Source organism: Brachyhypopomus gauderio, chromosome 7, assembly GCF_052324685.1.
Source record: "Brachyhypopomus gauderio isolate BG-103 chromosome 7, BGAUD_0.2, whole genome shotgun sequence".
Taxonomy (NCBI): domain Eukaryota; kingdom Metazoa; phylum Chordata; class Actinopteri; order Gymnotiformes; family Hypopomidae; genus Brachyhypopomus; species Brachyhypopomus gauderio.
In genome coordinates, this window is record NC_135217.1 from 17655301 (window position 1) to 17681783 (window position 26483).

General features: G+C 41.9%; 5 long non-coding RNA genes across 5 annotated transcripts; 2 read left to right on the forward strand and 3 right to left on the reverse strand.

Moving 5' to 3' along the window:
• Positions 1–5616: 5616 nt before the first annotated feature.
• Positions 5617–7930, reverse strand: LOC143518226 (uncharacterized). Its single transcript, XR_013132099.1, has 4 exons — positions 7283–7930; positions 7012–7132; positions 6730–6811; positions 5617–6471 (listed from the first exon to the last, which is right to left on the reverse strand). It is a non-coding gene; the product is annotated as an uncharacterized LOC143518226 (long non-coding RNA).
• A 447-nt stretch (positions 7931–8377) lies between these two features.
• Positions 8378–12133, forward strand: LOC143519114 (uncharacterized). The gene is made up of 3 exons (XR_013132360.1): positions 8378–8803; positions 9185–9430; positions 12021–12133. It is a non-coding gene; the product is annotated as an uncharacterized LOC143519114 (long non-coding RNA).
• Positions 12134–15485: 3352 nt separating this feature from the next.
• On the forward strand, positions 15486–17263 carry LOC143519115 (uncharacterized). The gene is made up of 3 exons (XR_013132361.1): positions 15486–15647; positions 15810–15921; positions 16113–17263. It is a non-coding gene; the product is annotated as an uncharacterized LOC143519115 (long non-coding RNA).
• A 1967-nt stretch (positions 17264–19230) lies between these two features.
• Positions 19231–19833, reverse strand: LOC143518228 (uncharacterized). Its single transcript, XR_013132101.1, has 2 exons — positions 19510–19833; positions 19231–19367 (listed from the first exon to the last, which is right to left on the reverse strand). It is a non-coding gene; the product is annotated as an uncharacterized LOC143518228 (long non-coding RNA).
• Positions 19834–19928: 95 nt separating this feature from the next.
• On the reverse strand, positions 19929–20531 carry LOC143518227 (uncharacterized). Its single transcript, XR_013132100.1, has 2 exons — positions 20208–20531; positions 19929–20065 (listed from the first exon to the last, which is right to left on the reverse strand). It is a non-coding gene; the product is annotated as an uncharacterized LOC143518227 (long non-coding RNA).
• Positions 20532–26483: the final 5952 nt, after the last annotated feature.

The window sequence follows — 26483 nt, forward strand, 5'->3', positions numbered from 1 at the left end:
ACTACCCACTTGGTTTCACACTTTGATGCTTTTGAAGCTAAATTAAATCAAAATTATATCCTGCTCTTTTATTACAACGTCATGGGTGGAGAATGTGCAGAATTACGGAGGCGAACAATGCAAGTCTCGTCAAACATTTAATAATGTAAATAGTGCTCAAACAAAACCTGTGATGAACCTTGTTTACCAGCAATAACCACCAATGTGCTGGTTGAAACACTCAACGTAAAGACATAAAGACAAATGACGCACAGGTGGCGAACCCACTAATGGGTAACATTGTCCTCGGGGGCAGGAACTACTACTACTACTACAACACAACTCTGCTGCTGTTGACAGGGGCGGCCAGCAGGGGGCGTCCATACTGAGACACGCACCGCAGCATCCTGGGATACTTCATACTTCATATGTATCCATCTTGTCAGTAAAAAAAAGATGTCATAAACTGACATAAAATTCAACCTGCATTGTAGGTGTTTGATGGCTGTTCAACTGTGGGACGTTTTAACATATGACTTTACAGATGGGCTTAATTAGATAATTTGATTCTTTGATCATTTCTCAGTCAATTAAACAATGTACGATCATGATGTGTTCAAAGGAGGCAGGCGCTTCTGTGTGAAATGAATGCTGTACTTACGTACATTAATACTGTCCATACATATGATGCATGTAAAATAAAATTTAAATGAACCCTATTAAATGTATATTTCAACACAGACCTTTACAAACTACAGAGAACCACAGGCCCTGAACCACAGACCTATTTCTTAACTAAAAATGGACTTAAGATAGGAAAGATGGACTTAAGATGGAATTTTTCTGCTCTCTGTGGTGAATCTGGTCAGAGTCTCAGACTGGGAGGGGAAGCTGCATTCCAGGCATGTAGAACTGCTTGACGTCAAGATGACATAACCGTCTCATCTGAACATCCAATGAGGGTTTCATTCACATAAAATATGTCTGACAGTGTTTTCACTGAAAGTCATCTGACAAATAAGCATCAAGACACCCTGATGGGCGTGTGTGTACACCAGGGTCCTGAACACGTGCATGAACACAGCCCCCACAGCAGGCCTTTCTCTGGATACTGCAGGAGAGCACTGCAGATCAGTAGAACATCAAGTTAGAGAGGTAGGAGATGTGTTCTCAGAATGACAGCATTACAAGAGCATGCCACACACCAGTGGAAACATCATTGGGTTGCCCAAGAGCAGCCAATAAAAAAGCAGTCACAAAAACATGCATCACTGAAGAGCAGCCAATCAAAAGCAGTCAGAAAAACATGCATCACTGCAGATGATGGGAAGTTGGGCAACACGGTGGCTTGGTGGTTAGCACGTTTGCCTCTCAGCACTGGGGTCTTGGGTTCAAGTCCCTATCTGAGTGGAGTTTCCATGTTCTCCCTGTGTTTGCGTGGGTTTCCTCCGGGATCTCCGGTTTCCTCCCACAGTCCAAAAACATGGAGGTTAGGTAAATTGGCAGTCAACAAAAAATTCTCCCTGAGTGTGTGTCTGTGTAGTGTGTGTGTCTCCCTGAGTGTGTGTCTGTGTAAAAAAAAAGTAGTGTCTGTGTGTGTGCTTGTATACCCAGTGGTGGATGGTGCTTTGCCACTAGAGTCTGTCCTCTCTCCCCTTCCTGCACCCCATTCAGTCCCCCAGGGGGCTGTGGCTTCCGGTAGAGAGTACGCTGTGCGCAATTGGCTGCCGCTTCTCGCTGGTGTGTGTGTGATTGATTGTCTGTGACTTGTACCTGTGTTAAATTGTAAAGCGCCTTGGGAATCTGGAAAGGCGCTATATAAAATCGAACATTCATTCATTCAATGTAAGAACACTACAGTTCTTCCTCTTTAGCACAGTGATTCTGCACCATTATCTTCTGTCTGCAATAGGAACATCCTGGTGATGTATGTGTAACTGTACATTTACTGTACACTATCAGTTACAACTCACTATCACACATTCTTGGACAATATTATGAAACACTTTTTGAAGATCAGTCCATATTTTTTTATCACTGATCTAAACTGTTGCATAATTTCTGGTGTCAGCTAAATGTACTCTGTCATTGTTCTGCATGCAATGAGTATTTTCCCTGTTCTGTAGAAACAGTCATATAACCGTCAGTATTCTTTGGCAAGTAGTGTGGAGACAGTAGGGGAGAGATAGAGAGACAGGACAGGATGAAGAGAATGACTGGGAGAACCTGGAGGGTGGAAGGAAGAAAGGATGAGATGATGGTGCTAAAGGTGTTAACATGTGGTATGTTGGGAGGGAGGGAGAGGGGTTGAAATTAGAGAGGGGTGGGATTAGAGAGGGTTTAAGATTAGAGAGGGGTGGGATTACATTTTTTTTTTTACATGGATTTTTTTACATTACATTTGCCACCCCCACCCCCCCGGTCAACAAATCACGATCGCCACCCCCCATTTGTATTTTATTACCATTTTGTTTGGGTGATATGGGACAGGTGGGGCATGGAATTTCCCCTTCTTCTGAGGTGGGGAATGATAGAAAAAGTTTGAGAACCACTGAGTTAGAGGCAGAAAGGAAACCATGGACAGATTGAGATTGTCAAGTGTGTGTGAGCTCATTCAAGGAGAAACAGACACGACTGTGGGGGAGTTTCCAAAAGCTGCAGAGTGCTGGGACAATCCTCAAAAGTAAATGACTTGTAAATCTTGGAACATCTAATGCGATCCCATGACAGGAAGGGCCAAAACACTGCTGGTGTTTGCTGTTGCCAAACTGCTTCACTGTTTATGTCCTGCAGGTGCTTTTATTTGACCACGTAATAATACACAGATTGAAATCATCTTGACAGTTACTTAAACACAAACAACTTCATTTTGTTTTGAGTTGTTTTTAAGTTGTTGGCAACAAAATATGTACATAATACAAAATACATTTACAGAACAAATAGTATCATAATAAAATAAATTGTCTTCATAAATAATGTTTAAATAAAATATAAAATATAAAAATATTGCACAGAGGTGCAAAGAGATGTAAAAAAAAGTTGACTGCTTCATTTCAGAGTATAAAATAATGTAAACAGAGGGATTTCTGTCTGGTTTAAAATCAGGTTTTTCCCAGTAGGCTGCATAAAGACTTGGGTCTCGTCTTCTTTCTGTGTTCCGATGTTGAGGTGGCTGGTGGGAGGTATGAATATGAGCTTTGGCCCGACCAATGAAGTACTGAAAGAGCTTCTGGTTCTTATCCAATACACTGTGTGATTATTCAGTTCCTGTTTCAGTATTGGATGATGTCCACACATGGGTTGCCTTTCTGTTGGATATGTTGAAGAGAGGAAAGAGAGATCTGTATTCTGGCTTAACCACTGACGTCTATTCCATGGAAGATACTACTGAGATAACGTAGGCATGGAAGATTTCAAAGTGTCTACAGCCAGAATCACTAATTACTATCAGAGTTTATGTAACTATATTGTATAGCAACGCATCAGAAACTATAAAGGGATGTTGGATAAAGCTTTGCCTCACTACCAGAGACATTTCACTTTCACCATTTTCATTAAATCTAGTTGCGTCCAACCATATCTGATTTCAACCTTTTCCAGTTTAGCCAACGTATTATTGATCCCAATTGCATCCACACTGCTGCAATGTTCATTTCCTTTCTTCATGATAAATCTGTGAAAGGTGGCAGACTTGGAGTGAACAAACATGTTTTTGCCACTTGCTCCACTGTTAGCAAACAATATATCCATCACATTTAAACCATCACTCCGAATAAACATTGTCATAACCAGTGAAAGATTAATTCAAGTCTGATGGTCTGACAAACATGACTTAACTTAGATAAGCCTCGAGGCACTTGTGTCTTGCTAGGAGATGTACACATTTTGTAATAGGGTGCTTAATTAAAGCAGGGCTGGTGTGATAACAGCATATACGCATTTTGTCATCCCGAGAGAACACTATGAAATAAAAGGAGTTCTAATACTAACACTAAGGGTTTGGTGGTGGGGTGAGCTCTTACCTCATCATAACCTGGAACCCTAAAAACAGTAAATGAATCGACATCAAAACTTAATTTTATTACATCAAAACCAATAGGCCAACAGCAAATGGGACTAGGTGATGTGATGGGGACAAAGGGTTCTTGAAACAGGCTGTAATGCCAGGGGCGTGAAATAATACCCACTAGGAACACACCAACAATAACTTCAAACAGACCTCATATCCAGAAACTCAGGAACCATAACCAGAGACAAATTTCACAATAAGCAGCATTGTACCGACTAACACGGAAACGTACCAGACGCAGGTGTGAATGATAATCAGGGGGCGGGGTTATAAATGATGGGAGTGGCAGGGGAAGCACATGGGTAACCAAAACAAAGATATGAGTGACAGGTGGGGGTGGGGTCAGCGTGACACAGGCTTAAGTTTGACACAGGTGTATAAGACTAGAAAGTTTTAGGTTCAAGTGTTGTCTTTGCACTGCTATTGGGCAAAGCTACTGCAGGGTACACCGGGGTTACCGGGGTTACCGGGGCCCTTTCCCTATCTCTCCGAGCCAGATGTACATAAATTTGAGTAAGACATATGTAACACAGTGGGGAACCGTCAGGGCCCTCTACGCCCTCTCAGAGGGCCTAAAATATTCTTAAAATATAAATATATATAATTTATAAAAAATGTTTAATCTACTTACAGTTTGACAATCGACATCTAAACAATTACAGAAATATAGCAAATAAATTATTCACCTGTGTCTATTCAATCTGTGTTGGAAGGTGAGGAGTTAAGTGGAAGCCTGTGAGCCTGTGTCTCCCCCTATCAGGTCTGTGATGCCCACTGTTCGTTTACAGAGGGCTTTTCAAATGACAGCAAAATTGACCAATCATATCTTCCCTCTTAGTGGGCGGGCTTAACTGTATGATAATTTCCGCCCGCTGTGGCGATGCTAGCTGTCGTTAGCGTACCACCGCTAGCTAGTTTCGATTCAGTCCTTTGATGCCCTTGTGCGCGTTGTTTACATATTCCGCTTCTGAGGAACACAGAGCTGTGAACCTCATTTTGTTGGAACCTTATTTTGCATAAGAAGTTATCTAGTACAGATATTATTATTTATTGCGTTTCTAAGCCTGTACTGTCATCTCAGTTTTTTCTTTTTTATTTATTGCAGTTAATTAGGAAAGGAAACAATTTTTTTCCGGGGGGGGGGGCGAGCCCAGGTTTAATGGTCACGGTTCGCTACTGATGTAACATATGGTTTGAACTTGTACATCTTCGCTTTATTCTATATTTTATAAATGATCAGCACATTAGCATGATTTAGTAAATGAGACAAATACGTGAGAACTTATTCAAGGATTGTGGGGGTGTTCCCCAAAGCACCAGAGTGAAGGGACAATCCTCAACAGTAAATGACCTGCAACATTAGAGGTTAAAGCCGTCCTGTGACAGAAATGGCCAAAGGCAAACCCTTTTGGCAACCTGCTTCTCTATTGTCAATGTAAGTAGTTTTGCAGCAGCTGAGATGGATGTTTGCATGTGAGTAGTTATTAGATACAAACACTAAAACCACCACACTGATAGCTCAGAAGAGATTTGCATAATAATTTCAACATTTATTAAATGCCCTTTGTGTTGGTTATTTTATGTATACAAAATATGCAACCATTAGAACTAAACAATGCATAAATACAGAAGTAAAAATAAAGATAATAAATATAACAATAAATTAAATTATCTTCATAAATAAACAATAATACACAACACTTTTTACAGTAAGAGCCCAAAGATGCTCACAGAACCTAAAATCTATCTATCTATCTATCTATCTATCTATCTATCTATCTATCTATCTATCTATCTATCTATCTATCTATCTAAAAGATATGTCTTACGGTTGAACTTGAATGTGGAAAGGGAATTTGACTGTCATACAAAGATGAGGAGAGATCTTCAGGGTTGAAGGGTCAGATCTCCAGAGGTGAGGGGTCAGATCTCCAGGGTTGAGGGGTCAGAAAAAGGTTCCCTAAGCTAATAAATCAGAAGGGTCAGAAAGTCAGATTAAGAAGACCTGAGAGAGAGAGAGAGAGAGAGAGAGAGAGAGAGAGAGAGAGAGAGAGAGAGAGAGAGAGAGTGGGGTGGTAAACATGAAAACACTGAAAGCATGAGGTTACAGCACACGATAAAACCTGCTGTGGAGTGCCACAGAGCCCTGGAGTGGCAAATTTGAGATGTGAAATTAACAGTTTCATTTCAGAGTATGAAGTAATGTAAACAGAAGGATGTCTATCTGGTTAGAAATCAGGTTTTTCCCAGTATGCTGCGTTCTGTGTTCCAGATGTTGAGCTGGCTGGTGGAAGGTATGAATATGAGCTTTGGCCCAACCAATGAACGGAAGTATTGAAGGAGATTGTGACTCTTATGCACTACTGTGTGCTTCTTCAGTTCCTGTTTCAGTATTGGATGAGGTCCACACATGGGTTGCCTTTCTGTAGGATATGTTGAAGAGAGGAAAGAGAGATCAGCAATTTAATCACTGATCATAGAAGTGTCCAGTAGAAGATACTACTGAGATAATGTCGACATGAACATGACATGACTTAAGGAGTTTTAGTTTAACATCAGAAACTAAAAAGGGATGTAATATAAAACTTGGCATTTCACTCTGCTTTGCTTCACTACCAGAGACATTTCACTTTCACCATTTTTCACTAAATCTAATTGCTTCCAACCATATCTGAATTCACCTTTTCCAGTTTTGCCAAAGTATGTTTGATCCCAATTGCATCCACACTGCTACAATGCACATGTCCATTCCTCATGATAAATCTGTGTAGAGGGGCAGACTTGGAGTGAACAAACACGTTTTTGCCGCTTGGTCAACTGTTAGCAAACAACATATCCATGACATTTAAACCATCACTCAGAACAAACATTAAAGCATGAACAGCAAAACATTCTGCTCTTATCTATGCAGTGAAGATAGTTTAATTAAACTCTGGCAGTCTGACAAATATAAACTAACTTACACGTAAGCCTCGTGGCACTTAGGTCTTGCTGGGAGATGTGCGCATTTTTCAATAGGGCCCCTAATTTGAACATGGCTGGTGCGATAACAGCATGTTGGTAATTTACCATCCTGAGAGTACACTGTGACAGCACAAGAAAAGTGATATTGTAAGTGAAGATATAAGAAATAGTCTCAGACTTACAACCTAGTAGGAGCATATGATGTAATAATACAAATAGTAATGTTATTATTACACAGAAAATATAGTTTGTTGTGTTAAAAACACTTACCTCCAAGAACACAGCTTGACAGAACGGTCACCAAACAAAACAGGCAGACTGCTTGTCGTGGTGTCAGAGAGTGATGCATGTTAGCTGATTAGTCCTGGGGGACTGGAGACTGCAGGAATGCTACTGTTCTAATACTAATACTGCAGTCATTCCAAAACTCTGCCTTTATATTCTATCTGAATAGGGAAGTCATGGTGATGCATGAATTTATGCCACTTACAAGCATCACTGGAACATGTTGAGAGCGTCTCTGTTAGAAATGATGCACTGTGACACATGCTTTTACATTCACTCAAATTACTCTGAAAATCTGACCAGTTGATCACTGATCTAAAGTCGTTGCTTAATAGTGAGTTGTCTTGCTGTTATTTCTCCTTTGCTGGTTAGTTTTGGTTTCTCATTTGTGCATCATCTCTTCTATATTTTTTTCTATTGCATCGTTACATCTTTGAGCAAAATGAATGCTCAAACTATATATTAGAAAGAGCATACTGGATTTATATGAAAGTATTCTTGTTCAAAGGAAACAGCTGACTGATTGGTGTACATTTTTTGTTATTTTGATGTGGTGTTTGCATGTTCAAACCACACTTATTAGGCATACTGAGCTTTGAGCTCAACCACATAAGCGATATGAGTTGCTCTGGATCCATGACAGACATTCATTTAAACTGCAGCGGTGGCAACATCACACTGATGGGTCACCCCGATTAAAACATTTTTTTTTATATATAAATATATTAAAATATATAAAATATATAAATTTATATATAAATAATAAATATATATATTTTGGTGCCACTTTGTTGAAAAAGATTAAACTAATTTGTATATTTTGCTATTTGAAAACAACAGACTTAGAATATAATGATAATTAAATAGATAATAATTTGATAAACAATTAATAGTTTCTACTTGAAATAGAATATTTATTTAGACGTTTTGAACAAAGCTATACCAGCAAGAGCTCATACACCAAATTAAATTTAATATAATAGATGATTTTAAAAGGTTAATTAAAACAATATGATTGCAATACGTCAATCATTCAATTGTAGGTAACAAACAGTATAGTTGTAGGCCTAATAGATTGTCACTACTTTGCTAGCTCAATCATATGTCAACGGAGACATATGTTACGGAGAAGCTATTAATAGTTCATTTAATCTTAAAGATAGAGACGCAGATCCTTAGGATGAGGATTTTTTTCCTCCTGTACAATTGCCCAAGATATATTTAACTCAGGGAGTTTATTTTAGTGTCTCCGGGCTGTGAATAGACAATGCCAGTATGAAACTTACTCAACACCATGAAGAGGAACTACACAGGAAATCCCCATGTGGTCACATGACTGGCAGTGTAAAAGATCTGTAAAAGGACAACAGTATGAAATTTAGTTAGGTTTGTAGTTAGTTAGGTTACTACTTACGTTTCTAAACTAACAATGCTTAGTATTTAATTTCTAGTGGGCTATAAGGATAGGAAATTAAGAAATTTGCTTTTATCTGAATTTTCAAACTGGTATGTGAAATTATTGTTATTACTGTTACTATTTTGAAATCTCTTTGCTTAATGTAGTGACTGTACATACCCTAATATTTTTATACTACAATTATGTCCACACTGATGTTGATACTTCCTGCCCAGTCTAAAGTTATTTTCAGATTGTCACACTGTACATTGTGTTCTTTATGCCTGATAACTACCAGATTAATAACAATATTTTGAGAACAAGGGATTAAGCATGTAGAGCCACACATAAATAAACAGGTGTTGTCGTTAACGTGTGCAGTGAAGTAAAGTGTGATCACGTGTCTGAGGCCTTTTGGACATTGAGCACAATGGAATTCATGACATCGTGACTAAGCTGATCACACATCATTCTTATGCATTATGAAATAGGCGTATGTTTCCGTTGGATGTCACCACTACAATCTAGGAGGCAATAGATGTCAAGAACACTCTTTCAGACGTGATCGTGCTCCAGGCTGAAGCAGCATGCGTGTGTGTGCCTTTCGTCTGCGCTGACGTGCTTTTGCAGAGAGCTTCTGTCGAAGTGGAGGTGATGCATGCAACCAGCAAGATGGAAACCACAGCTCAGGAAGTCACCACGCTATTAGTGTGGCTTTACGTGATCCTTCTTGCATGGTCGGTATTTCGTCAATCGAGTCTTTGAGCCGCCAGTTGTCCTTAATGGAAGTGCAATGCCAGGGTATTTCTGTCTCACTGCTAGAAGGGCACGTGTTCCTCTACAACCTCAGCATGACCTCCTAACTTATGATGGTGTGATGATAAGTGTGTCACTTTCATACCGAGGACGCTGGGAATCCTTTCATTTTCGGCCTCAGGTGTAGATTTAAAATATGAAATTGCCTTTATTCTTTATTTCACTGCACAGACTACTCTTAAAAATTATATTAATTTGATTTTACGAACTGATTATCAACATGGATAGATCAACATAACCATAAATACACCATAAATCATTAACTAGTAATGGTTTAATCAGGAAATACTGAGAACACAATTTAAAGGCATTTTCCGCCTATTCATTTTCATGGAAGTTGGTTTGTGTGATGGCCTGATTCACAAATCTGTCATGGTCGTTTGGTGCTGGGGGGGAGGCCTGATTGTTTTTAGGAGAGGTTGTGCTGCCATCTAGTGAGCAAAAGGCAGCACTGCTGGTGTCAGTGTCGTAAACTCCAGCTCAGGTTTTCAGATCAGTCGCTGGGTATCACGAACTGGCCCACATAATCCGTATCCTAACGTCGCAATATCCTACCTGATCAGGTAATGTGCCTTCTACAGTCTGCCTGAAGCGTGACTACTACACTAGCTTTCAGTAAGGGTCTTCCTCTTACGTTATTTCTGTTATAGACACTACGTGCCTCGAGGTCTTCCTGAGTTCCACTGCATCTCAGCACAGTTTATTTCCCAAAACTGCATGGGTTAAAGTTCGAATGAAATGACTGGTCTGTACGTCTCGACAGTGATCTGATAAAATCCATGGATGTGTCCTGTGTTTGTCAACAATGTCCTTGCTCTTGTAAAAAAAAAAAAAACCTTGGTCCCAAAATCATGTCCTGAATCTCAGTGAAACTTGCTTGTCGTCTGCGATGCATGTGTCGTCTGTATGCATTCACGCAGTTACACGTTAAACGCCTTTGCGACAGAACACAAATTTTGCGCACTCTTGGGAATACTAAGACTCTGTCGTTACGTTTCCACGTCCTTCCTTTCTCGAAATGCGCAATATCACTTTGCTGTAAATAGTCTCATGCAGTTCTACAAAGCAGCGGTTTAAGTAATAATCCCGAATTGAGCGCTCCAGGGATGTGGAGTGGAGAGCTCACGTTATTTTGTTTGGTAAATCTTAAACCTGAATTATTAAGAATTAGGAGAGGTTTTCTTTATTTATTACTTTTTGCTAATCTCCCTTTTTCCTTACTAGAACAGACAGCTGAGTTAACAGAAGACAAAATTACCTGAAAATATTTTTTTCATTTTATAACTACCTATAAAATTCTATTTTCAAAAAATAGACTTTATAATAATTGCCTTGACTACATATTACTTAGACTATATATTGACTGTATGACTGAAATGACATGAAGTACATAATGGAACTGTTTAGTTTTTTTTTTCTAAAAATACCACACTGCTCTTTGGCAGGAAGGTATGATTATTAAAATTGTCTGCTCAATACTTGGAAATCATATATATCTGTCAGAAGCATAAGTGCGTATTTCCTCTTAACTCTGAGACTGACCCACACAGCCATTTTAACTTGAAGCGCTACAACCTCACACCTTCAGAACAACCACACGAAGCTACAGGAAGCTAACTCTCTTCTGAATATTACTCACTCAGACATACAGTAGCTCAATGTCAGAATGTTTAAATGCTCAAAAGAAAATAGCTAATTATTTTCACAGTCATAGTTTGCTTATTAAAAATCATCAGTGGGTTTGTTACAATAGAAAACGCACGCGGGTTAAAAGTGCTAAGCTTATGTAGAGATCACAAATACACATCATATATACACAGACAAGTCTGCATGGCCTTGGTGATTCTTATTATCACGGCAAAGCAATTATTATTTTATTCACCAGTGAATGTTTTGGTACTTTCCAGTCTGACACATGCCTTGTTGGTTTAACAGGAGATTGGTTTTCAAAATGATGGTCATATGTGCTCATAAACCCCACCCTCCCACACACAAACACATTTTCCATTGGACTACATGGACTGTGGGCTGCTAAAACCAACGTTTGTGAACGTTCCAGCGAATGGGCAGCAGACTGGGGTGTCAAGGGGGCTTCTGTTGCTAAGGTGATAATGGTGGCGCTAATGGTAGTGGTTGGGTGGTTGGGTGGGGGGGTGTCTGTGGTAGGAAGTTCTGAAGTATTATTTCCCTTCTTTGCCTCATATAAATAAATACTTCAGCTCAGGTATGAGATTATAGAGATCAGCCTCGCTTTGGGTGAAGAGATGCAAACTGTCCTGCTGTGTCTAACTGTGATGCTGGCTACCACCTCCTGCCAACGTGAGAAGTTCAGGGAGGCCCCGTGTCTCTCTTCATCACCTCATCTTCTCCTTTCGCTCCCTTGCACCGCAAATGTTCTCTTCGTTTCTTTGTCTGGTAGTTTGTTGATTTAGCTTCGAGATGTCTTGCCTTTTTGAGTGAGCTTTGACCAATCGTCTCCCCCTTATCCCCCCTGTGTGCTTGTGACTGTAGTGAGCAGGTCGGTATCTGCGTGTAGCTGTATCAGGACTTCTACGACCGTTCTTAATGTCACAAAAATAAAAACGTACCGTGAACAGAAGGCTGGTTACTGCCATATTGATGCAATTATGTGAGTACTTTTTATATCATGTTTAGGCATAGTCCATGTACAGAAGTGTGGATGAAATGCAAAACATCTTAGAATAACAGGAATTAAGGCTTCTTGCGATCTGCATATTACATATTAATTTTTGATATTTCATTTTTAAAGATTCGATTCTTAAAGCTGTGAATGTAGATTGGCATAAATAGCACCTTGGAATTTTTCAGTTTGGCTCATAAATTGTAACTTTGTCATTGTAACTTTGCTCATTGCTTTGTGTACTTTTAAAGATTCACGACAGTCAAAGGAAAGCTGGTCTGCTCAGATCCAAAGAAACCCTGGGTGATAAATGCAATGAAATTTGTGGATGCTAAAAAGCGAGCTAATATCCCAGGAGCAGTTCTCACCACCACCTCTTCTAAGCCTTCGACGAAACCAGCAGGCGTTTTAGCTCACACTCGTACATAACCTGTGTTCCATCTGTTATTACTGTTATTGTATTAATTGTTCTATGTTTGTATGTTTATTTGTAACCTTTCATATAATTAGGGATCCTTGTACACTGAGGGCAATGCGATCACTGCGTTGTTCTCAGTTAGATTGGACCTATTGTGCAATCCAAGCATGTCATGGTGTTCAGTGTTTTACGTATACAAATAAATGTGTTTAATGAAGAAACTACGCCTGTTACGTCATGGTGTGTGTAGATGTGTGGTTGTGAATGTGTATGTGTGAAAGTGTTTGGGGTAAGGAATGGGGGTCACTAGCACTCTGACACATGGAAGGGTTATAACTTGTGGGCTTGTGGGCTTATGTTCTGCAGAGTTGACTCGTGGGGAGTTCCCCAGCAATAGTGTCTCTCTCTCACCTAATACACGAAACACAGAGGACAATGAGGTGTCCAAAGCAAAAACACCGGGGTTTCGAAATCCACAACTGCACTTGTGACAGCAGCTGACATCTGTCAACAGCTGGTTATCTTTCTCTTTTTTTTTGACATTTTAGTTTTTACTGTCTTTATTTCCAGTATGCTACTCTCTGTCAAATGTGGTGAATCAGAGTAGACTGTCCAGAGTGTTCCTCCCCTGAGACGGCCACGGCATCTTTAAGACTGTAGGCCCCTGTGTAGACCCTCTGGCCCCGGTTCCTGGAGTCACCCATGCAGATACATGAAGCTGATGTTCCTACAGTGGTTCCGTGTTTTAATGGCGAGATTAAGCAAAGAAACCAGCTTAGTGCAAATTAATCTTGCAGCCTTATCATGGCTTCCTGGCACGATTGCAGTTGCTAGATACCTTTCTGCAGTGGTCTGTTTGACCAAGTTCTGAGAAAAGGGACTGTACTGGGGCACTGGGGTTGGGTTACATGTAAATCACCGGGTTGGTAAGCAGCACACAGGAAGCGTTTGTTGTTTGTTTATTTGAGCATATTGTGAACAAAGAAAAAGAAATAGGCTCTTCTAGAAGTAGCGTGAAGCATGCAATCGGCTCCGGTGTGTCGTCAGGATTCTGCATGACGTGATGTGGTGTGCTGTGCTGCTGCAGAGTCATGGGTACGTGAATTGCATCAATTTCCCACTGAAGATGTGTGGGTTGTACTTTTTACTCACTGTATGAAGTGAGTGGGAAGGCAGAGTGGCCATTTTCCACTCACAAAGAACACCACAGCTTCACCGAGCTACGAATCGTTTGACGTGGTGGTCTCAGCGGTTAGTTGGCCATTATTCAGTGACACTTATTCACAAAGAACAAAAGAATGTTCCTTAAGGTTTTTAAGCTACTTTTATTCCAACAGCAGCTATTTTCCTTCCGCAGAGTAAATGTAGTTTTTTTTTAGTTATTCAGTCTATTGACTGAGACAAGTTTCTCCAGAACTGTTCTTGTGTCTCACGGCCTTAAGGATTTAGAGCTGTTAGATGCTCACAGACCAAACTTGGATAATAAAACCTTTCTGTTTGCCTTATTTCCTTTGTTGCTACCATTACTTTTACTGACATTACTCATACTGACATAGAAATAACTATTATTTGAGGGGTGGGGGTGTTGTAATTGGCACACAGATTACCTGCTGGTTTTCTCCATATATTACGCACATTTTGCATAATTCTTTAGATGATGACTACTGCGCTCTAGTTTAGTTGCAGAAACAGTTATTCTGACTGCCATTCAAACAAGGACAGTTAGGAAAGGCTGTATAAGAATCAAATCCTCATAGCAGAGTCAACGCTCCCCTGACATCCCGTGTCTAGCGAGTGTCTAAACTGTCTGGCAGTTCTCCTGACTATCACCACTGTAAACACCTTTGTCTTTCCACATGTGACCTCTTTTTATCTTGGGTTTGAAGCTTTCTAACAGTAACCCAATGTCGTTTGGGTTTTACAAATCCATTTGTTTCCGGGTCCACCATTTGTAAATAGGCCTTCTTAATTAACATAGTTAAAAAGGTAAAGTGGAGGTTGTTGTATATGTCATTGTAAGCTGTGTTCAAAATTACTTCAACATAGCTACGATTTTGTTTACCAGCTTTGTTTCATTCACTATCATCTATGAAACACAATTTCTATCATTATGAGTAGCACCACTCACGTTGTCAGTAACCTATCACCAAGTGGGCTGCCAGCAAGCAGATAACATTATCCACGTAACAGCTAGTTAAAGCAACTGTAAGTTATTTTAGAGTGCCTGCTGTTACATTTAAAGGTTTGATTAAGGAAGCACTCTTTTAGACGTTGCCAGAACATAGTCTGAGGGGAATTATGTTTTAGTGATTGGGGCTCTGTAGACACTTGAGAAAAGATTTGGATGCCAGACTGAAGAGGCTGGATGAACTTTGGTGGCAGATTACGGCAGGAGTTTGTCTAATGTTGTACTGCTTAGGATGACAGTTTTTCCTGTTTCTAGAACATCCCTATGGTCATATTCTAAAACCCTCAGCTCTCAGTATATCATTATGAGTGGTCCATTAGACATCCATTCATCACATAATTGCCCCCTGTCTACTACCCCCGTGGTGTGTGAGGGCTAAAAGCAACAAAAAGATCACATTTTCCATTCACCTGAGACTTGCTCTTTTCTCCTATCTGTCTTTCTCCCTCACTCTCTTTCTGTCTCTCTCTCACTCTCTCTCGCTCTCTCTCACCCTCTGTCTCTCTTTCTCACTCCATTTTTCTCATTCCTTTTCTCTTTCTCTCTCACTCTCCCCTCTCTCTTTCTCTCGCTCTTTTTCTCTCTCACTCTCTCTCTCTCTCTCTCTCTCTCTTGCTCTCTTACGTTCTCGCACCACATGCACATGCACACCCATGCATTTTCTCCAACCAATGTGTGGTTTCTGGGTGTTTGAAGGTATGTGTGTGTGTGTTGTACTAGAGATTATGTGCGTGTGTGGGGGGTGGGGGAAACAAAGGTTATAATGCGCAGAGGTATGAGTAGTGTTAAGCAGATGTGTTTTTGCCAGCGTTGCATGTCTGGTTGGGATGATGAATCTGTACTACCCCATCCTCTTCTGCTTGGCATCCTGCTTTTGCTGGTCCTCTGCAGGTGAGTCGCTAACGATTGCTCGCTTCATACCACTGGTGACATGGTGAACACAACATCACAAACCTTCTGTACTGTCACCCTCCAAGCCACAGAACAAGAATTAGGAGTGTTACACCATTTATTGTGCCAGGACGTTTTTTCCGAAATGTGTTTTTGTTACAGCAAGCTGGAGCCCATCCTGTTGTCTGAAAAAGTCAAATGGAAAACTACCTGCAAGAAGAATTATCAGTTACACTATCCAGCAAGCGGGACCTTGTCCTTTTGAAGCAATTGTGTGAGTAAGCAGACGGCACTAGACCTTTGGAGTTGTTTCATTACACTAATTCATTACTATCACTGACACAATTTCTGAACCTCTACTGACCGGAAATTGTCAGCTATTTGTTGTTTTTTCTTTGTGAGATTCCTGCGGTTACACTGAATGTTTTTGTTTCTGTTTTGTTTTTTCTTTGTTTTATGCTCTAGATTTCACACAAAACGAGGACGAAAGTTGTGTTGTGACCCAGACATGACCCACGCAATCAAGATGAAGGACGCTATAGATAAAAGAAGACAGAAGGAAGCAGGACATGGAGACGTCCTCACAAACCCCAAACCCCAAACCCCAGAAAGAGCCAAAAAAAGAAGAAGGCAGAAAGGAAAGAGGAGGTCAAATAAGCAGTAACAAGAACAACAACGTGGCTCCCTGATGTTCACATTTAGTTGGCTGAATGGAAGCACAAAGCTTTAATGAAGAGAGCTCAAATATTTGAGCGTACTTAGATCCAGGAATATGTAGTCAAATATTTGAGCATACTCAGATCCAGGAATATGTAATCAAATTTTTGACAGTACTTAGATCCAGGAATATGTAGTCAAATATTTGAGCGTACTTAGATCCAGGAATATGTAGTCAAATATTTAAGCGTACTTAGATCTAGGAATATGTAGTCAAATGTATTGAAGTGGACGACAAAGTTGAAGGGGTAGTTCTGCAAATAGATTAACTACTGACCTAAATTGTGCTGTTTGTGAGGTTTTGCTATTATGGTCTAGGCTTAGTCAGGTTCCTTAAAACTGTACTTTTAGTTCCTTTTGTAGTCTTAAAAATATTTTATCGGTGTAAGAACAGCTATGCTTAACCCATCTCTTCTAAACTAAAATATAATATGTACTGTGCAATATGGTGCATGCAGGTCTTTAGGTTTTTATACTGAAATATGTTTTGTTGTGTATAATGAAACATCCTCTCTTACTAAGCACAGAATTTTAATGCACAGTCTAAGGGATTTTTCAGCTTTTTGTGTAAATCCATGGCATCCGGCTGTTTGGGTTTCACTTTTATGAATTCATTTCGGATCGCAGGTGTACGTGAGAGGAGGTGGAGTCAGCATTTACCCACAAAGCCCTGTACCACTGTTACGTGTTTTACTCAGAAACGAGCTCGTGGTCACAGAGACAACAGGCTGGGGGTCACTTTAAGCCACAAACCACATATAAAAAAAAGAACTGAAATGAAATAAAAGAAACAATTAAAAATAAATGCAAATGTAGTTTACATGTAGTTTTAGACAAAGCAGATTGATTGTAGCTCACAAAAAGCTGTTCAGTGACAATAAATATTTTCCTACTAGCAATCTGGTATTTTTATTTAACACTAATTTACCATTTTCAGGTGAAGGTCATTGCATTGACAGAAGGATTACAATAGAAGCCAACAATGTCTTCTTGCAAGTAAATATGTTTTGATGATGTGAAATGTCATCTGAAGTGACAGTATCAGTAACATAGTTAGCAACATGCTAACGTCTATTTAAGTGGCACAGGCTACATGTCCAGCTGCAATCATGGGGGTAAAAATTCAATCCAAAATCCATAATGCTTTAACATGGATTGTTGAGCAGAACTACACGACACAAACAGTAACACCGCATGAATTCTCTCCAGGTGCAATGTCACATAAATACTCTGCACGTCCACAGGTGCACGTGTGGCTAACACTCTCAGTCAGAGAGGTCTCTTTCAGTTTCTCAGTTCAGTATATAGCACAGTCACTTAAGGTAGCAAAGGCACAAGTTATATTAGCAAAGGGAGCAATGCCAAATAGATCACAAAGCTATTACATAGAGAAAAAGTCACTCCATAAAAGGTTTTGTCTCAAAGGAATTACTCCACATGTACATTTGTGACAACATCATTAAAATGAAATAAACATTAAGAGGAGAGAGAGAGAGCACTCAGAAAAAAAGCAGGGAAAGGAGAAGAGAACAGAGAAGGAACGACAGATCAAAGCGGAGGAGTGCGATGACTTACAGAAGAACGTGCACAGTTCTGTCTTTCCTACAGACTGTCAAACGAAAGGGCTTAGCTGTGTCCTCTAATTATGTTTGTGTCTACATATAAGACACAGGCCTCGTGACCCAGACTATGCAGCTGTCACTTTAGAATTTAACACAAGGGGGCGCTAGGGTACAGTAAATGTAGTTACTGGGACTGTGACCTTATCTTGGCTAGAACTCAAGGGGACTTTTTTTTCCCTCTCACCACTCCCTCTCACCAACTTTCCCTGATTGGTGATGCACTGGAGGTGGGGGTTTGCCTCCTGTAAATGAAATTTAAAGGTTTTAAAAATTACAAGTTTATGACTTGTCTTACAAGTTTTATTTTTCATCAATATTCTAGTGAAGTATAATCAAGTATCATCTCCAGATGTTCTAGTGATGAATCACTGGAAACCAGTCAGCAAGCAAGTGAGTCCTACATCTATGGAGATGACTTTCTAGGCCCCATTTCTTTACACTTTCAATTTGTGGGAATTTCTCCAGGTTTAATCGACTTTACCATTGTATGCTTTTTTTTCTTCATTGTTTCTGTGTGTTTGTGTAAACACTTTGTGTAAACACACAACTGCTGCAGTGCGTGAACGGTACAAATACAAATAAACTTGCCCTTGCCCTCATGTACCAGACCAGGTCATCAAGGCTTTTAGTCAAGGCCTGGTGTGAAATAACACCCCCCCCCCCCCCCCCCCCCACCACGCACGCACACACACACACACACACACACACACACACACACACACACACACACACACACACACACACCAAATTAATGTTTAAACAAAACAACAAGACCAGAAGAACAATCTTATGAAACAATTGTCAGCTAACAAGCTCAAGCACCCAGCTGAGGTGATTTTCACTCCATAGTATTTATCAGCCGTCTAATACTGGAGCACAGCTGGTGTCCCAAAGGAAAACCATTTGATCATCCTGTTGATCAATTCACATCACATTTATTTCTTCATTAGCTAGCTTCATTAGCTAATTTAGCTAGCTAAATAACTTGAGTTTTCATTAGAATTCCCTGTTACCTTATTATTTGAGAGCTGAATGAATTAAATAAATATACAGGAAGCATAAAAATATGACGGGTTGTTGTGTTGTCTTACTGTGCGTTCACACCGAAAGCGACGAGAGCGACACGGCGACCGGAAGTCATTCATTTTCAATGAGAGTGGCTGTTTCTCAATTCAGGGGCTGCAGCCTACGTAGACCGCGTAGACCGCAGCCCACGGTGGCCACACACTTCGAAGGCAGGGTAGGCTGCATCTCACGGCTGTTAAATGAGACAGTCTAGTCTTCGCAAGACGTATGTTTGCGTGACCACGCTCTGCCCCGTTTCATACGTTACATACGTGTTAGCGAGCTGTCCGACAAATATCACATCACCCACAAATGCCTAAAAGAAAATGCGTTGAACATGTATTCACGTTTGACGGGAAGTATAACTTCATAACAAAATTCAATGTATTTTTATAAACGTTACTTTTACGTTACTTTTACGGATAAACGTTTAGTAAATACTCAAAGCACATGTTTACCTGCAATATCATTAATAACTGGCATGTTATTTAGCATCTCATTGCAGTATAAATGTCCATATTTAAAAAATACCGACATTTAAAAACGAATTATTCGGCCCGTACACTAGACTCCGCCTGTTTATTGTTCATAGAGCAATGAATCCTGGGATATGGTGGGACGCGAAGGATACTCAGATGCATCCTTCGTTTTCGGGGTTTTGAAGGCTACATTCGTCGGCCGCATAAGAAGGAGTCCACGAATTGGGACAGCCTCGTCGCGGCGCAGTGACGTAACCGGCCTACAAATGCGCACTTCGTGGGCTGCAGCCCCTGAATTGAGAAACAGCCAGTGGCTGTTTCTCAATTCAGGGGCTGCAGCCTACGTAGACCGCGTAGACCGCAGCCCACGGTGGCCACACACTTCGAAGGCAGGGTAGGCTGCATCTCACGGCTGTTAAATGAGACAGTCTAGTCTTCGCAAGACGTATGTTTGCGTGACCACGCTCTGCCCCGTTTCATACGTTACATACGTGTTAGCGAGCTGTCCGACAAATATCACATCACCCACAAATGCCTAAAAGAAAATGCGTTGAACATGTATTCACGTTTGACGGGAAGTATAACTTCATAACAAAATTCAATGTATTTTTATAAACGTTACTTTTACGTTACTTTTACGGATAAACGTTTAGTAAATACTCAAAGCACATGTTTACCTGCAATATCATTAATAACTGGCATGTTATTTAGCATCTCATTGCAGTATAAATGTCCATATTTAAAAAATACCGACATTTAAAAACGAATTATTCGGCCCGTACACTAGACTCCGCCTGTTTATTGTTCATAGAGCAATGAATCCTGGGATATGGTGGGACGCGAAGGATACTCAGATGCATCCTTCGTTTTCGGGGTTTTGAAGGCTACATTCGTCGGCCGCATAAGAAGGAGTCCACGAATTGGGACAGCCTCGTCGCGGCGCAGTGACGTAACCGGCCTACAAATGCGCACTTCGTGGGCTGCAGCCCCTGAATTGAGAAACAGCCAGTGAGTGACACCCAGCGACGCGACGCGACGCGAAGTGAGCGATCTGAGCGACGCGATCAAGTTCAGCTCATATATGGCTCAACTTTATGCAAATGAGCAGTGACGCGCGGCGGCGACTACCAATCAGAAAGTATATTTGCACCCTCCTCCGAAACCGCACCTCTGACTTTAGTTCCTACTGATTATTTGTTCCGATTGCAAAATGGAGGAGAGATTAATAGTGGCTGTCTCTGGATGTCCCGCACTTTACGATGTGTCCCTGTTTATTTACAGTACAAAATGTTTATTTTTGGAGGGAATACTGTTCATTTGTTAAAAAACATCTGCAATAAATTAGCGTATACCCGATTATTGGTTATGATTTTTTAAATTCCTGTTTGATCTTCGGGTCTGGGGTAAAAAGTAAAAAAATACATAAACATTTTAGGTTTATATACTATATGTGTTTTATACACACACTATGTTTTATACACGCACTCCTTTATAATCGTGTGTCCTGTAATCAATAGGCCCTTTTCACACTTCCGCATTTTTTCTTCCGGAAGCTCTCGTTGCAGGGTAAAGTTACTTCCGTTACACATTAAACAATGGCAGAGTCCAATAACAAGAGCTTTTGCAGTGCACCAGGGTGCTCGATCTCGAAGCAAAAACAGTCGTATCTCAGTTTCTACGGTTTTCCGGCTGACGACGAGCAGAAAAGAAAATGGGTTTGTGCAATTAGGAGGGATGAAGGGGAAAACTTTGTGATACGGAGCATCTTTGTGTGTAGCCAGCATTTCACTGCTGCAGACTACATAGTAGGAAGCTCGCGGCTAAAAGTTGGTGCTGTTCCCTGTTACTGTCCCCAGTACTGTTACTGTCCCCGGTACTGTTACTGTTCCCAGTACTGTTACTGTTCCCAGTACTGTTACTGTTCCCAGCCGGTTTCAGTGGAACAGTTGCTGTCCGCGTTTGAAAGATCAAGCTCTCGGCTGGGAGTACACGTACGTCCGCTAGCATCTAGCTGTTACCCGCTAGCATCTAGCCCCGGTTCGCTAGCTTCTAGCTCCGGTTCGCTAGCTTCTAGCTCCGGTTCGATAGCATCTAGCCCCGGTCCGATTAAAATAAATACTGCGTCCTGCTTTAAAAACGTGATTTGCATATCTGTCACGTGCTGCATGCAGGCGTGATGTTGGACACGCCCCAACGCGACGCGATGCTGGCGACTCGGCGACGGAGAGCGATTTTATCGCTTTCGGTGTGAACGCACAGTTAGTCAAAGTCAGCTAATAGGTTTTTGTTATGCATAGCATTTTTAAATATAAAAATTAAAAACAAAATAGAAGTTGAGTTCTTACTGAATGAAGTACCCTTTTAAAACTACAATCCACAAAGAATATAAAATACGCATCCATGTAAAAATGTTTATTTTTTATTTTACAGGCTTTTACTAGACAGTACTAGACATTTCTACTTGTTGATACGTTACTTTTCCTCAATCTAGACTGTCTACCTTCCTTAATTGACTTCTGTGATGTTATGCAGCCTAAATGTCACATGCAGTAATGTCCCTCTGAGTGTCAATGCTGGACTGGAGATGCCAGACGTTGGAACTGAGACGTGGACGAGGTAGTGCGTCTGCTAAGCTCTCGTAAACCATGAATAAATGCAGTGAGAGTCATGGCGTGTGCCAGCTGAAGGCTCATTAGACTGGCTCGTCTTCTCGCAACCAGAGTGTTTGTGGTTGTACTGCTGAGTAATTTTTTTCATGAAGTTAGGTGTCTGTATTTTAAAGCAGATCCCAAACCAGCGAAGTTAACTATACAGCGTAGCAATAGTCCTCATCATCAGCTATCGGTGGCTCAGTCTTAAGTGAGACATTGATATGGCATGCTAAATTTTAGCACAATGATCATTGAGACTAGCAAAAAGAAATACTTCCTCTCTTGTACAAATCCGTTCCTGAGAGCTTTCAGAGAAGCTGACCCCTTTTAGCACAGGAAATTACCCCACTACAGGTTTTCAGTTTCGGTGTGTAGTGGGTTTCAAATGAATGTGCTCACACTGTTACACATTTACACATTCCCTCCCCATCTCTGTGTCTTACCATGAATCCACGTGAGAGTGAATGTGTTTGTACACAAGAGCATGTGGCATGTTCTTACACAAACTTTACAGCTTTGTGGATGTTTGTAGGCGTGTGGGCTTGTGTGTGTATATTTGAGCATGTGTGTGTGTCTGTATGCATGTATGTGTGTGTGTCTATGTGTGTGTGTGTGTGTGTGTGTGTGTGTGTGTGTGTGTGTGTGTGTGTGTGTGTGTGTGTGTGTGTATGCGTGTGTGTGTGTGTGTGTGTGTGTGTGTGTGTGTGCAGAGGAGGAGCAGGAGGTAGACAGGAGTGAAATTAGACACCTGCTGCCTGCCTGTGCTCTCATCAGAGGCTGTAAAATGCTGCAGAAAGCACACCTGCTCCTCCTCTGACTGTGCCAGGGGGACGGCACTGCAGACGGCAGCTCCCAGCCAGGAGAGCAGATCAATGTGAGGAACGGCACCATCAGGAGATTAAAAGACGAACACCTTGGCCTTTCTACTACACACACACACACACACACACACACACGATTTTACATGCCTCTTGCCTCCTTTCAAAACAAAAAAACACAATACAGGCAGCAACAGGTAGGAACAGCACGCGAGCTTAAATACACATAAATACACACCATAGTCCAAAAAAATTCAGAAATAAACGCTGACAACCCTTCCTCTTACGATAGGTTATCATTGCTTTCTCTGGTCTCTTATGCTTTGAAAGGACACCCCTATTATTGCCTTTTATGAATCTCCACTACCTACCGAAGATCAATACGCAGACCTTTCACATAAGGCTCGGCCATCGTAATGTGCAGCATGCAGGAGTTCAATCATCTCCTGTGGTCCCGTCCCAGTGTATGTAGGGTCACCGAGGTGCACCTGATGGAGACTGAGAGGTGCCTCGGTGTTGGTCTGATGTGCCTGGCTATGTCACATGTCCTTCCCAATCTCCACATGCCAGGAAGGTCGAGTTGGCTGCCTCTTCGATGCACCCAGGGGGCACGGGGCTGAAGCAGACAGATCCAATCAGACACTCTCCTGCCCTGCTCCTGACTGAAGTCCTGGCCTGCTTCCAGAGATTCTGCTAAGCTTGCATCTCTTTGTATCATAGTCCTTATCAAGAGATGTATTACTGTAATTATGGCTAGCAGCAGGGACAAAATGCAAACTTTTGCATGTGATTCATTAGCAGCGCACCCCATGCCAGGGGGAGATAGCAGCACGCAGTTTGCCTGAAGGATTTAGGCATTTTAAGGCCAGAGGGGTTAACTGGGGTCACAGGCGCTTCATTCCACAAGGGGGCAGAGGGCCTGGCTGGGTCTCGCAGATTAGACCGCAGACTATAGGACGGGGATTTGAGGTCTGACTCTGATTCTAGCTGCCACCGCACTGGGAAAGGGGAGAGGGGGAGATGTTAATGTTAATAGTGTGCGGTGAAGCTAAAGCCCCCCCAACCCCCCGGCTCCCACGAGGGCCTGGCGAGACTGGAGCAGCTCAGAGCAGGAGAGGGTTAATCCCAGTGCCTGTCATCGGTCACCAGCTGCAGAACCTCTGGAGGGACCTTCTTTTACACTACACATCCGGAACATCGGCAACAACAAACACAAGCAGCTCTGGAATGGCTTCTCACACCTCGGGATAATTCTACGATTGCTGCCGCCACGAGACCCAGTATAACACAATTATCATATTTATACGGTCGGCGAGGAAAGCTCTGCATATTGACCCAGTTAAGTAGATGGCACGCAGGGATTTGTTTTATCACCGTAACAGCTTCCCCCCGGCGTCTGTTGGCCAATACTCTGCGCGCATGCATGGTATCTGATCAGTGGGTATTGATTAAATTAGGCAGAGCAGCTGTTTGATAATGAGATCTCAAATTGTTCTAAAAGACCTAGCGGGGCACGAGTGTTGTGGATTGATCGGTTTGGTTCCGTTTCCATGATTCAGAATGGAGACATGTGGGGAGGGTTCTTTTTTTGGGACCGGGACTGCTGCAAAAGGCACAGCCGCTGCGTTTTTTGAATGCAAGAACAATCTTTGAGTCTGATTACTTATATAACTGTGCAGGAGAGACCATGAGTCTTCAACCCACCCCAGATCTTCTCTGCAGTCAGGAGAGACATTCAGAACTCACCGAGTGTTCCCGGAGAGAGTGAATCATGGAGGGAGCACTGCACTGGTGGTCCTGTGTATGAAGAAGGCTTTCTTGTGTCTGAAAATGAGGGGAAAAGAGAAAGAGATAGAGATGATGTTGAGTGCGTAAAGGGCTTATTGAGCAGCAGACAGTGGGATTTTAAAAGAGGAAAATGAAAAAGGTCTTGGTAGTTAAACTAGTGATGAGGCGTTTTATAGGCCCTGTGTTTCTATCAGCTGCGTAGCTGACAACCTAATAAAATGACACTGGTCCAAAATCCCGAATAAAAATACCAAGTACAGTGAGTTAGATGTAAATGATGGCAAATGTGCATAGTAAAACAAAAGATCAACCATTGATGCATTAGACTCCAAACCAGCACATGAGTCTGGACACATTTCAAAATCTTTGCCCACTCATCTTGCACTTGGAAAGACTGATATTCAAATTATCTGACGGTGCCATAAAACTAAGCCTGATTTTAAACTTCTCTGTTGAACTTGGCAGGTCCCGCACTTAACTCGGCTGCAGCCAAAGATTTCAGCTGTTCCTGTCCAGGGCCGAGTGCTTTTGAGTGGCCGAGGGGAGCCATCTGTGCAGGGTTACGCCAGGGCCGCACTGCTCTCCAGAGCTGCCGTGCTGCGGGGCCCCTGTCGCTGACCCTGGGTCTTGCTGCAGAGAATGAGAGCTGCAGTCTGCTTACCACAGAGGTGGGGCCAGGGGCCCGGGCCCCTCCTGCCTCTCTTGGGGAGCAGCATTGTGTGTTGGGCTCTTCCCACACTCTGGCTCACCTCTGGTGGGTGGGGCCAGGCATCCTGTCAATCTGGCAGCGTGCGGCCCCACGACGGCCCATGGACCCCGGGGCACAAAGGGGGTCCATCGCTGTTTTTGTTTGGCTTTGTGTCGTTCCTCAAAAGTGTCTGGAGCACAGGAAAGGAATAAAAAAGGGTGGGGTGGGGGAGGGGGGGGGTCTTTTTTTCTCCCCAAAGCTATAAAGACGTTGTGAACATGCTCTAAACTTCCGTCAATAGTGAGGTGGAAATTCACCGAGCTCGCAGCCGTTTGACCGTTTGGCCTCTTGCGAAAGAGTTGCTAAATGTGGAATGTATGTCTGGCAGAGGGTGAATGCAGACGACCTTGCCCAGACATCTCCTCTCTTCTGGAGTCTGAAGAACAGCACGACACTGGCACTACCTGGGAACCTGGCAGCAGGAATGTGGGGTTTTGTCTGTCCGTGTAGAAGAGTGCCACTCTTCCCTCACCCGCCTCTCTGCACTCCATGACAAACCCAATTAGAGGGAGGTGAAGAAAAGAAGCTAAAATGCAGATACTCTTCACTCATACACTGGGAAACTCGTTTGATGATGTTTTTTAAAAGTGCCAACATGTTAATGTTCCTCCTCACTGTTTCTCTTTTAAATGATTAGAGGAGACAGTAAACAAAAGAGACAATTACACCCCTGTCTAATGAAGCAGCCCACAAAATATTCATAAAACTGCAGAATACCTGTGCCTTCATCAGACATTTGGACGGCTCTTCCTCTCCCCGTTTGTGGCTTGCCAATGCTGTTGGGAATTACCGAAACAAAAGAGATGTGACGTTAAAAAAGCAAAGTGCGGAGGAGGAAAAAAGCCTTCTTGAAGACTTGACAAGAGTCAGTTTAACGTAATTAAGATATGGCGACAAATCCAGCTGTATGTTGTGTCCTTAAGTGCTCTCACGACGCGCTCTGTCCGT